The sequence below is a fragment of the Stegostoma tigrinum genome, chromosome 26, assembly GCF_030684315.1.
Source record: "Stegostoma tigrinum isolate sSteTig4 chromosome 26, sSteTig4.hap1, whole genome shotgun sequence".
Taxonomy (NCBI): domain Eukaryota; kingdom Metazoa; phylum Chordata; class Chondrichthyes; order Orectolobiformes; family Stegostomatidae; genus Stegostoma; species Stegostoma tigrinum.
Genome location: NC_081379.1, coordinates 30,726,666 through 30,739,887, shown reverse-complemented (window position 1 = coordinate 30,739,887; position 13,222 = coordinate 30,726,666). Strand labels below are relative to the sequence as shown.

General features: G+C 40.0%; 1 long non-coding RNA gene across 2 annotated transcripts in view; it reads right to left on the bottom strand.

Annotated features, from left to right (window-relative positions):
• The window catches only part of LOC125464351 (uncharacterized), a 60,920-nt gene that overhangs the window by 31,204 nt on the left and 16,494 nt on the right, over positions 1 to 13,222 (bottom strand). For both annotated transcript variants that reach the window (XR_009447278.1, XR_009447279.1), the window contains exons 2-5: positions 8,815 to 10,283; positions 6,072 to 8,683; positions 5,074 to 5,145; positions 3,950 to 4,137 (exon numbers count right to left, since the gene is read on the bottom strand). This is a non-coding gene — a long non-coding RNA (uncharacterized LOC125464351). The remainder of the gene's footprint in view (positions 1 to 3,949; positions 4,138 to 5,073; positions 5,146 to 6,071; positions 8,684 to 8,814; positions 10,284 to 13,222) is intronic.

The following is a 13,222-nucleotide window of genomic DNA, read 5'->3' as shown; positions in this document are numbered from 1 at the left end:
GTTTGAAATCTTTGTTGTCAATCGAATTTCAGGCAGCTGCAGTGCCTTGTTGTACTGAAAAAAATATTAAACGCTGTATATCTCTTCAACTGCAGACAGTCCCAGAGAATAGGGATGGAAATGCTTGCTCTGAATTTATAGTTAACATCCACCATGATAATTGTGCCCAGTGGTGTTGGTTCCTCCACTCCAACCCCATCTATCCTGTTCATTGGATGGATTTTGGAAGCAAACACAGCCCAATGTTTCCTCATGTCCTTTCTGTAAATTGGGACTATTTATATTTCATTTTTGCTGTGCTGACTTGTACACAATTGCCAGTTGCATCACTGTACAAAATGTATTGTTTGCACATTATTTTTAAATGACCCAGTATGACCAAAAGTTTGTAACAAAGGGAGGGTTGAGACTTCAAATATCAAGATGCAATGTTTCACTGAAACAAGGGAGGCTAAATGCCTTGGACCATCACCTTCAGGGCAGCGTGGATCTTGCAGCTGCTCTCGGGATAGCAGTCTTAGTTTAAAATTTGTTACAGTTTTATTACACTTATTATATTTCACTAATATAAGTAATGAGTAGGAAAGCTTTGGAGGGATATGGGCCAAGAGCAGGCAGTTGGGGCTAATTCAGTTTGGGATTATGCTTGGCATAGACTGGTGGACCGAAGGCCCTGTTTCCAGGCTGTGTGACTCTATAAATTCTATTACCACAAAATCACAAGTTTATTATGATTGAAGAGAAGGAGGCCATTCAGCCCACCCTCTCTGCAATGGGTCTTTGAGCATTTTAACTTAGTTCCAATAAGTTAGAGCCAAAATCTTAGCCTTTCCCCTAAGCACACACATCGGATGATTATTTAAATAGAAACAATGTCCTCTTACTTCAGTTGAACCTGCCTCCATTACAATTCCAGGTATTACATTGCATAATTAACCACTCACTGTATGAAGACATCTTTCTTACTTTCCATTTTCTTCTTTTGTAAATACTTTAAAACAGTGCCCTCTGATTCTAGATCCATTTGCAATTGGGATCAATTTCTCACCATCCAGTCTGTCAAGACCACTGATGATTTTGAAAACTTCTATCAAATCCCCTCCACCTGGAAAACAGTCCTAATCTCTCCAATCTTTCCTCATAGCTGTAAGTTCTCATCCCTAGACCTATTCTCATAAATCTCCTCTGCACTGTTTCTAATGGCATTCACATCCTTTCTAGAGTGTGGCTCCTAGAACTGTACACATTACATGAGGTTAATGAGTGTCTTATACAAGTTTATCATTACTTTCTTGCTCTTGTACTCTATGCCCATACTTATAAATCCAGAATGCTGTATGATTTATTAACTGCTGCTTCTACCTTTCCTACCACCTTTACTGGCACACACACCCAGGTCTCTCTGCTCCTGTACATGCTTTACAATGGTACCCTTTAGTTTATACTGTCTCCCCATGTGGTTTGTACCAAAGTGTATCACTTCACATTTCATGCAGTGAACTTCATCTGCCACATGTTTGCTCACTCCACCAATGTGTTGATGGCCTTTTGACGTTCTACAATGTCCTCCTCACGGTTTATAATTCTGCCAAGTTTTATGTTGTCTGCAAGCTTTGAAATAGTCCTCTGCAACCACAATCTAGATCATTTTTGTGTCTTTCAGGAAAAGCAAAGATCCCAACACTGCTGTCTGAGGAGCTCCACTACAAACCTTATTTCAGCCCAAAACTTACCCATTAACCATCACCTCCATTTCCTATTCCTCATACAATTTTTATCCATGTTACTACTGTCCCTCTTATACCATGAGCTATAACTTTCCCTACCAGTCTGTTGTGTAGGACTGTATCGAATGTCTTAGGAAGTCCAAATGCACTACGTCAACACCCTTACCCTCATCAAATCACTCTGGTACCTCTTCAAAAACAATCTAACAAGTCAGTCAAACAAAAGTTTGCTTACACAAATCCATGCTGTCTCTTCTGAATCAATCCATGCTTTTCTGTGTGATTATTAATTCTATCTCCAATAATGGTTGCTAAAAGATTCCCCACCTCTAAAATTAAATTGACTGATCAATAATTGCCGGGCTATCTTTAAAATGTTTTATGAGCAAGGGTGTAGTAGTTGCAATTCACCAATCCTCTGGGACAAACCCAAATTGTGGGAAGATATCTGAATAATCTAATTCAATCCTGACTAATGTGAGGTGATATATTTGGGTAGGACAAACAAGGTGAGACAATACATGATGAACAGTAAGATCCTAGAACGCACCTAGGATCAGAGGGACCGTGGTATACAAGTCCACTATAGTCCCTTATTATATCAGGACAGTGGATAAATTAATTAAGAAGACAAATGAGATACTTGTCTTTATGAGCAAGGGCATAGAGATTAAGAGCAGGAAGGTGATGTTGGAACTGTATGAAATGTTGGTTCAACCACAGATACAATATTGTAAGTGGTTCTGAAAGCTATACTGTGGGAGGGATGTGATCGCATTAGAAAGGGTTCAGAGGAGATTACCAGAATAATGCCTGGGCTGAAGAGATTCAGTTATGAAGAGAGATTGGATAGATTGGGTTATATTCTTTTGAGACAGGTCATAATTGCAATGTACAAAAATATGAGGGGCATAGATAGGGTAGAAAGGAAGAAACTTCTCTTGATGGAGGGGTTAATGATCAGGAACATAGATTTAAGGCAGATGGTTTAGAGGAGATGAGCGGAAAGATCTTTTCATCCAGAACGTGGTAGAAATCTGGAACTCACTGCTGTAAGGGTGTTACAGGTGCAAACCCTCATCACATTTTAAGAAGTGTTTATGTGCGCACTGAGATGCCAAGGCATACAAGGCTATGGGCCGAGTACTGGAAAATGGGATTTAGAATAGTTCGGTAATTGCATCCGCAAGAATCATAAACAATGGACCAAAGGGCCTTTTGCTGAACTGTAGATCTTAATGATTTTGCTTCACCATTTGATAAAATCATGGCTGATCTGACAATCTCAACACCACTTTTCTGCCTTTACCCCTTAACCTTTGATTCATTACTGATTAAAAATTTGTCTGTCTCAGATGTAAATATACATAATACCCCAGCCTCTATAGCCCTCTGCAGTAGGGAATTCCACAGACTCACTACTATCTGAGAGAAGCAATTCCTTCTCATCTCTTTCTTAAATGGACAACCCCTCTTTCTTCATTGTGAGATCATGCCCTCTGGCCCAAGACTCTCCAACAAAGGGAAACAAAATCTCTACAACCACCCTATCAAACCGGCCAAGAATTTGGCATGTTTCAATAAAGTCACCTCTTCCAAACTCTGGTAAGTATACCCCATCCTACTGTACCTCTCCTCACAAGACCGTCCCTCCCTACCTAGGATCAGCCTCGAGAACCTTCTTTGGACTGTCTCCAAAGCCAATTTATGATTTCTTAAATAATGGGACCAAAACTATTCACAGTATTCCAACTGTAGGCTGAGTACTATCATGTATAGTTTTAGGCAGATCTCCATATTTTTATAGTTCTATACCTGTAACAGTAAGTATTTGTAATTTAATTGTTGGCTTAAGATATTTATTTAAGTTAACCCAGAAATAGATTACTTTCATGAAAAGAATATGATGGAAATAAGTAATGCATGATTTATGTTTTAGTGTTCATCAACTTAATAGATATTATACATTACATATGATTTCACATTCATAATTGTTACACTATTCATAATTTTTCAAATATCAATCATTTTCCTCGCCTTTGCAGTTTCGATAAATTTCATTTTATGAAGCTGAACAATGTTTTACTCTTCAAACTTTTCTGCACAGGTTCACTCACTTTCAGGTTAGTTTGAGTTTAAGCACAGAGACACGTTCACCTGCTTTAAAGAATCAGATTCAGCTATGGAGTTATACAAAGTGTTAAAGTAATCCAGATACTTACCTTAATTCTTGGATCCCATCACATTCTCTGCAGCTGTGAAGCCTCAGGAAAGAACTGCAAGGAGCAGGACTGTTGGAACCTTGGCTGCTCTGATGGTTGCAAGCAGCAGGAGGGAGGCATATGTCAGTCTGAAGGAACAGTACTCCAGTCAGATTTTCCTTTCGATTCCCAACCACCTCTGCTAATACCTGGTGGGGAAATACATTTCAAATATAGTTGGCACTTGACAGACAGAGATGATAAGCTCTGATGGGAGCTCTAACCGACCATAATAGAGGTGTGAATGGATACCTTCCTAGTGCAGATTTGCACTAACAATTAATAAATGATTTCAGGGAAAATTATCTGTCTTGCCACGATGCAAAAATATTGTTGTATTTTAGAGCATTCTGATTGCCCGACTTGTTCCTTGAGAGCAATTGCCTACTTATATTTCAGACTAATCATTCTCACACATAGAACTATCCCAGCTTTTTATCTGATGGCTATAAACACCCTCCCTTTCTTAATTCATTCATGGAATATGGACATTGCTGGCTGGACCAGTAATTATTGTCCATCCCTAATTGGCCAGAGGGTAGTTAAGAGTCAACCACATTGTTGTGGATCTGGAGTCACATGTAGGCCAGACCGGGTAAGGATGGCAGTCTCCTTCCCTAAAGGACATTAGTGAACCAGATGGGTTTTGCTGACAATCGGCAATGGTTTCATTGTCATCATCAGACTCTTAATTCCAGATTATTATTAAACTCATGGTAGGATTCAAACCCAGGTCCCCAGAAACATTACCAGTGTCTCTGAATTGATAGTCTAGCGATAATACCACTCGGCCATCCCCTACCCATTTATTTATTATTTGCTGTTGTACATTGTGTTATGAACTGTGTTCAGCTGATGAATTCATCATTAAAAACCCAATTCAGTGTTGGGCTAAGCATAATATTGCTAAATATGATACAACGTAATATGTTGTCACATTTATTTCACATTTATGTTACTGCAAATCGGAGGCCCTAACAGTCTCCATCACAAAACCCATCATTGTCAATGTTTTTGACAATCAGTCAACAATTGAAAATGTTGAATAAAAAAAATAGAAATTTTCTGTGCTTTTCCCTACTCACTTTCAAAGGTTGACCGTTGTTTTTTGTCTCTCATTCTCTGTTGGTTTTCCTCTCCTTTACCGCTGCCTTCATCTGTAAGATTGGTAGGGTAAAGAGAGCTATAAATAGCTGCTTAGATACCCTGAATATTTCACCTGGCTAACCCTACAACCTATGCTCGAGGATAAGAAAGGATAGTAAAAGTTGGGGACGAATGAGCATCGCCTGCTTTAATTTCCAATATTCCTAACAGTTTGGACACAAAAAGGTTTTGTGTTTTTCAAGGAGAAAGGATTGAGTCTGTAATTGTAGTATTATATCCCATAAACATCATTAAAAAATTATCCCTGGAAAAGCTAAAAGCATAAAAAAATGTCAGTTTGCATACTGATGGAAGACAAGTGGATTAGATACAGGGAAAGCCACAGGAGTCATCAAAGAGTTAAATTTGATGGCAAACTATTCTTTAAAATCTGACATTGCACCCTACTGTCCGACTGCATCTGTGTAGCACAGAATCTGTGACTGCCGGTGTGCAGTTGAAGGCAGAACAAGTGCAGGTGCAGGGAAGCCCGTGTGGTTTGAGTGTCTGGGAATGAGTTCAGTGCAGCTTCCTCTGTCATTGAAGCTCCACTTCTGAGGGTGTTTGAGTGACATTCCTGGCGGTAATATTAGCCCTGGTGCTGAGAAATTCTGTGTTTTGGCAGAGGCCCATTCTACATGAAGTAAATCACAGAGCAGTGGTTCTCCACATTAATAAGGAAAACCTCTCCTGTGAATCAGTCTGAGACAGTAATTGTGTACTGTGGCAGTCCACACCATCAACTTCTGCTGCTCTTTCTGGAGATTGCAAGTAGTAGTCATTGTTGTTGTTATGTTGAATAGATTTGTTTATGTATTTTCTGCCTATTACTCTAAAGTACAGTGGTTTAGAGCAGAGCCAAGGCTTGACTGAGAGGTTAAGGGTTGGAGTCAGTGGTGGCTTAGTTCCTGCACTGCCTGATGACACTTGAACTCACCTGCCATGGTTGTAATGAGTCCAATTTTTGGTTAGTGTTGCTAAGAGGAATGCCTCTCATGAGGTGAGTATTTCTATCTGGAAGAAGGGGGATAAAGCAAACAGACTACCCATTCTTCCCAGAGGCAGACACATTTCCTGTCAATAGATCATAATAGAAGTTATGAACAGCACAATAGTCATGGAAGCCTGAATTCAACACCCACAACGTCACGTTGGGAATCTCAACTCATCGATCATAGAACATAGAACAGCACAACACAGAAATAGGCCCTTTGGCCAACGATGTTGTGCCAAACATGACACCAAATTAAACTACTTCCTTCTGCCTGCCCTTCGTCCACAATCCCTACATTTCTTGTGTTTTCACGTGCTTCTGTAAAAGTCCCTTCAACTCCCCTATCATACCTGTCTTCACCACTATCCCTGGCAGCAAATCCGAGACTCTTACCACTCTCTGTGTTAAAAAAAAGTCCCTCACATCTCCTTTGAACTTTCCCTCTCTCACCTTAAATGTGTGGCCCAATAAATTTTGCTCCATATATTTGGCACCAATAAAAATAACAATGTATAATGAGAATGTAGTGGTATGCCCCTTGATTAGTATTCTGAAAATGCATACAAATTTCAATGTGCTAATTTGAATGTAGATTTTTTAAAATCGGAAATGAAAAAAAAATCAGCAGAATTAACAAAAGGTTGCCATAAAAATCTAACTACTTCACTGTAGCCATTGAAAAACGTCCTTTTATTTCAGCTTATCTAAGTATTGTTCTGGGAGTAGGAGAAATAAACACAGCAGGAGGGGAACAAAAAAGAAGAAAACAGATGGCAATATTACAGGGGTTCTCACTTAAAGCATGCTTTTATAAGGTGAGACTTACGGCTGAAAGAACTGAAATTTTTATCTCATTGCGGAAATCAGTTATTCAAATAAATGTGTGTGCACTGAGAGATTTGTGGGTAACTGTACTGATATATTCAGGCAGGCTCTCCTGTTCGAACACAATGCTATTTGAACAGGTTTTGTAAACCTGACTTCACACTACATCATCTCTCATTCGTGTATCACCACTGCAATCCCTGACCTGCAACTGGCTGCTCGTTCAGCAAAACCTTGGTTTTACATTTTCATTCTAGCTTTAAATGGCCTCAATCCTCCTGAGCTCCATAACCCCCTCCAGCCCCACAACCCTCTCAGATATCTGCACTTCTCCAATGCTGGTCTCTCAGTATCCTTGATTTGTATCTCCTACTTTTGGTCACCATACCCTCAACTGTTTTGTTCCTAAATTCTGGAAATTTCTCTGAAAACATATCCACCTCTCTTTTCTTTTAAGATGCTGCCAAAAACCTACTCAGGGTTGGTCTTCAGTCATAATTTCTTCTTATGTCTGTCTACCCTTGGGCGACTGTGTGGAGTTTGTACATTCTCCCCAACTCTGTGTGGGTTTCCTCCGGGTGCTCTGGTTTCATCCCACAGTCTAAAGTTTTGTAGGTTAAGTGGATTGGCCGTGCTAAATTTCCCAAAGTGTCCACGGTGGTACAGGCTAGGTGGATTAGCCATGGTAAATACAATGTTAAAGGGGTGGGGTCAAGGGGCAGGTCTGGGTGGGATGCTCATTGAAGGTTTGTTGTGAGTTTGATGGGCTGAATGGCCTGCTTCAACACTGTAGGGATTCGATGATTCTTTGAATACTCCTGTAGTGCATTTCCGACAAAGGAGGTGCTATATAAATGTAAATTTTTGCTTTTGCTACCACATACTGCACACACAGTTCAGGTTTGGCAAGAATCTGAAGGAGCAGCAAATGGGAAATGACAGCAAAACTCAGTTTAGGCCAGAATACAGATGAGGTCAACAGAAACTCAGGTTAAAGAATGCATAATCTCAGTTCAATAAAATATGCAAAATTTAACACTGAGTCAGGAGCACTAGGTTTATAAGAAGAAGCACAGCTTTTTAATATGTTAAATACCTCTCTCTGTTATTCATGAGAAATTCAGACAGCTTATCAAAATGTTACAGGGCTTCAAATTTTACCTGTAATTACCGGTACCTAACCACAAAAGTTGACTAAACTATTGAAAAACCAGCTGACAAACCATTAGACAGGGAAATTTGGTCTCAGCCCACTGATTCTGTTCTGAGGATCAAACAAAATTTCTGCCAGTTTTTATAATCGCTGATATTGTGCAATTCAAAACATTTCAGACCCAAAGACTCTTCTCTAGCTCACAGCACTCTTGCAAAATGAAATGAGCAGAACACTGTCTATGGATGAGTGGAGAGCATTGTTTCCTGTCCCAGTCACATCATTTCTGTTTAAAAATAGGGATGAAGCCAGTTCACAACAGGAGTGCCTCTCTTTAGCTTGTTTGGAATCAAATATGTAGTGCTCTCTGTTAATTTTATGTTAATCACTTTGTTAAAATCCAAAGGTAAAGGGCATTATTTAATTTGGCACCTAAAATATGTATAAAGAGAGCCTGTTTCGAATAGAGTCACTGGGCAAGAAGCAAATATATGTGTTGCCACATTTTGTGAACAAATCCACTCTCCTTGTTATTGACGCAGAAAATGCTACAGAAACTCTACAGGTCTGGCAGCATCTGTGGAGAAAAAAACAGTGTTAATGTTTCAAGTCTGATATGACTCTTCTTCAGAACTAACATTATTATTCTGTATATTCAGACTATATTCAAAGATGGCTGCAGGGTGGGACACTTCACACAAAGCTCACCTGCTCTGTCCACTTCCTCAGTTCAGTTTTCTCTCATTCTTTTTCTTCTCTTTTGTGTCTTATTTCCTTCTTCGCTCTTCTTTTTTCTCCCAGCCATGGACTCAGTGCAGACCCAGCGTGACGACCTCCTGGCCCAGCATGGCCTCAGCATGGACTTCTGGTCTCAAGGTGGTTCCTCAAAATGTAGTCCTATCATGACTGACCACTTAAGAAAGACTAACTTTTGCACTTTCAGCTTTATTTCTGTATTCTCTGCTTTAAACCAAGAACGTCCGCAGTGTGTAAGTTTTAACTTTACTTTGTGTGTTTTGTGCTATACTGTAATTAACACAATGTTTAACTTTTAATTTTGCTCTGTTTTCTACCTTGTTCTTATGATTCGGTACCTAAGGTAGTGCCTTGTGTGACGACATTATACAATTTTCACTGTACTCCTGTATTTTTGTACTTGAGTACACGTGACAAAATCAAAATCAAATTCGAACCTCACCAGCTGGTTTACAATCAATATTACACACTCTCTTGATCACTAAGGATCAATGCGCACTTCTCTCAGTGTGTCACCAGAGATCCAATTCAAATTCTCTTCGTTTCATTGCCAATATCTACAACACACACTACAAACTCAGTTTTCTAGCCAACCATTCCATTTTGTCTCATGACCGCTGCATGAGGCAGAACATGACTGCTTGAAACATTGGTGTCATCTGAGATGAGCTTCCACAACAAATGGATGCAACTCAAGATGCAACTTAAGATCTGAATAGAAAAGACTGACTCACTCCTGCCTCATCTCCCTCCCATACTTTTGTACGTATAGACTTGACTAGTCCAACCCATAACTGGTTGGTCTTCAAAAATGCCATCCTCCACAAATTTGGAAATGTGTAAAACTCTGCTGCATGTATCCTTCCACACATCAAGTTTTGTTCACCTGTTATCCCTCTGCTCGTTGAGTTATATTGGGTCCCAGTCAAGCTATAACTAGGTTTACAAATTCTCGTCTTTGTTTCAAATTACTCCCATGTCCCATATGTCCCTATCACTGCAATCTCATCCAGTTTCCACAACACTTTGAGATATCTATTCTCCTTTATTTCTGGCATACCCAATTTTGATTACCCCAGGTTTGGTGGCCTTAATTTCAGTTACTTATGCCCTTCTTGAATTCCTTCTCAAAACCTTTCAACCTCCCCCCTTCTCTACCTTCCTTCCACACGTTCTTTCAACTCTACCTTTTTGATCAAGCTTTAGGTCATCTGCTGTGGGAATTGGATTCAAATTTTGTTTTATAATATTTCTGTGCAGCCCCTTAGGGTATCTTATTGTGTTTAAATGTTGCATAATTACATTATTGTTACTGTTTAAAATTAATCCCCATGTGGGGGAGCGATGGGTTAAGGGGTTGTAGTGAAACAGTGTATCATTGGAAAAGTGTTTTTCTCACTGGTGATTTCTGCTGAAATGGCCTGTTTAGAAACACAACAGAAATTTATTAGATTTTATAGTGAAATTATGATCTCAAAACATTACACAGCTTATCAAAGCTTCTCCGCCTGTTTTACATTTGCATTATAGGACAAGAGTATGATAACGCAGTAGCTGTGTTTCTGAAAATAACTACATTACATAAACTTGCATAACTTAGAATAGGTACTCCCATAGAAACCCATGTAAATTTTCAGATTGCAGTCCCAGACATCAAACAAATACAGAAGCATGCACAAAGTTAGAATAAAGCACCAAATATGCAAAAAGAATATCCTTTCATATTTCTTGTCTCATTATGAGATTAGGTATATGGAGTTGGAAAGCTGTGGATCTTGATACAACTCATCTGAAGCTCTTGAAGTCGAAGGTAAAGAATATTAGGCTGCTTTGGGAGGTTGAAGAGTACATTTCAAAACACATCCAACTTTAACTGCATTGCTGACTTATTTTTCCCAGTGTACATTTCCCAATAGCAATAAGTGTCATCATTCACAAGTCTTGCCACCTTGCAGCTCCATTTACAATCCAGGTCATCACCGTCAAAAATATTCACCACTGACTCTGACAACTAGATTGCTTCTGTTAGCCTCTTGGCAGTGGGAATATATGGAAGAGCAAGCTCTTCAGCTTCATCCTCTGCTGCGTCGATTTCCTGCTTTTTCTTAAAAAAAATAGATGGAGATGTCACTCAGGCAAGCAATGGCCAAATGAGCTGAACAAACAGTAACTTGCCCAGGAATGCTGAGTTTTGGTGGACAATTATTCCTCCAAGCTGCTGGGAATCTGGTAAGAATGGTATTATTTTGAATCAGGTGTGTGTTGTTCGAATCATGTGTAGTGAAGTAAAAACTATGTTTGGTGAAATCGTGTTAATCAAGGACTACTTGTACTTGCTTCGAGAAGAAAACTAAAAGGATCACTCTTCACTACCCAAGATAAAAAAGTTTGGAGCTGGATGAACACAGCAGGCCAAGCAGCATCTCAGGAGCACAAAAGCTGACGTTTCGGGCCTAGACACTTCATCAGAGAGTCTAGGCCCGGAACGTCAGCTTTTGTGCTCCTGAGATGCTGCTTGGCCTGCTGTGCTCATCCGGCTCCAAACTTTGTTGTCTTGGATTCTCCAGCATCTGCAGTTCCCATTATCACTCTTCACTACCCATCCTGTTCCACCACCCAGTTAATCTCACATCCTTTCCATTTGAAGTAGGAAAGGATAGAAAGATTTATTGCATACAGATTCAGATTCCTTTCTATTCCTTTTATCATCTCATTGCAGGTAGCTAGAAGGCCTGTGATTAAAGAGGGGGTGCTCATCACCTCATTGTGGAGGCTGGGTGGGAGTAATTACGAAAGCTGACAGCAGAGCAGACCAAATTATCATTAGGAGATGCAATCCTAATCAAGGATATTTTAGCAACAGCGGCACTTCAACTCCTGATGTTAATTCAGCTGTTTGACCTTGTTACATGCATTCCGCCACTGATATCATCAGCATTTCCTGTTTGATCATCAATTTGAGGGAAGTTACAGGTAGAGAGGAGTGTGAGGGAAGGAAACAAAAACAATACTTTGAAGACAATCTTGATGGTTTAATTTTCTTAAATGGGGGTCATGGCAGAGAGCCTTCTCCTTGGTTTTCCTTGCTTTCTGTTAATGTAACCATTTCGGACAGCTCAATTCAATTAAAATAATAAAAGCAAATCAGCAAGTTTCAGCATGTCAGCTTGAAACTACATAGTTGGGTCCTGAAACTGCTTCAGTGGAAGTGATTTTTCTGAGGGATCTGGGTGAGAGGAAGGTTAAATTGCGATGGATGGCTTTACTGAAGGCTCCCAGTGACCTGCCTGCACAGCAGTTCATTTCATGATCAATTTTCTGTTTATAGATGTTCTACTTTTCATTCAGGTTAACTTTGATGCTGACTGACAATTGCTCCAGCCTCAGCCATTATCTCTCGATTTCTTTGAACATTATGACTGCCGGGCTGTCAGAGTGCGCATCATTTTAGCACCGGGCTGTCAGTCAGACTGTCCCCGACCCCCTGACTATTGCTGACAAGCACACAGACTCGTTTGCATACAGCCGTAAGGAACAATTTACTTTGCTCTGTGAAACATGTGACATCACCAAAATCTGGACGAGGTCCAAAAGAGCCGGGCCAGAGTCAGCAGAACTCACGGAACATTTCTGAGAGGCTTTGTCAATTTGATGGGCCTGGCCCCAATGACAGTGATTGGCTGTGAAGCACCATGCCTTGAGTGAGGCAAACACTGATGGGCCCTGATAAATGCCGTGATGGACTGTGATGGCTCTGCTCGAAGAATATTTGAATTACATTCTAATTTCAACCACCTAATTGGGAATAAAGTGCAATCATCTTGGCCTGTTGCAGAACCTGCGATGCTTGTCTCCCACCAGAGCTGTCTGCCAACCTTGTCATTATTCAATTAAGATTTTTAACATTTTCTGAGTCACGGGATGACACGGGTGGCACAGTGCATTTCTTATGCATGAGCTGGGATGGCCATGAATGCTCCAGCCTGCAATTTGCTGATTGGAAGCCTTCAAGTCATAGGAAAAAAATGGAGACACTTAATACAAAGCATGTGGCCTAATATTGTTTTAATGAACTTGCAGAATCCAAACAAGGGCCAGCTGCTCATTTCCTCATTCTGTCTCCCATTTATTTCTCATTAAGGAAATCGCCTGCTTGTCAAATAAGATATTTATAATACTATAAATTGATAACGCAGCTGATAGAAGTTTATAAAAGAGAAGGGATTTAGGTGGCGTAATCTTTGTCATGAGCTGAGATCTGCATTGTAATAAAGGGGGAAAGCACTGGTAGAATAGTGATTGCTTCTTCAAAAACAAAGCTTGTTTTACAGCTCAGTCATAAACAAAATCAGGGCTGGCT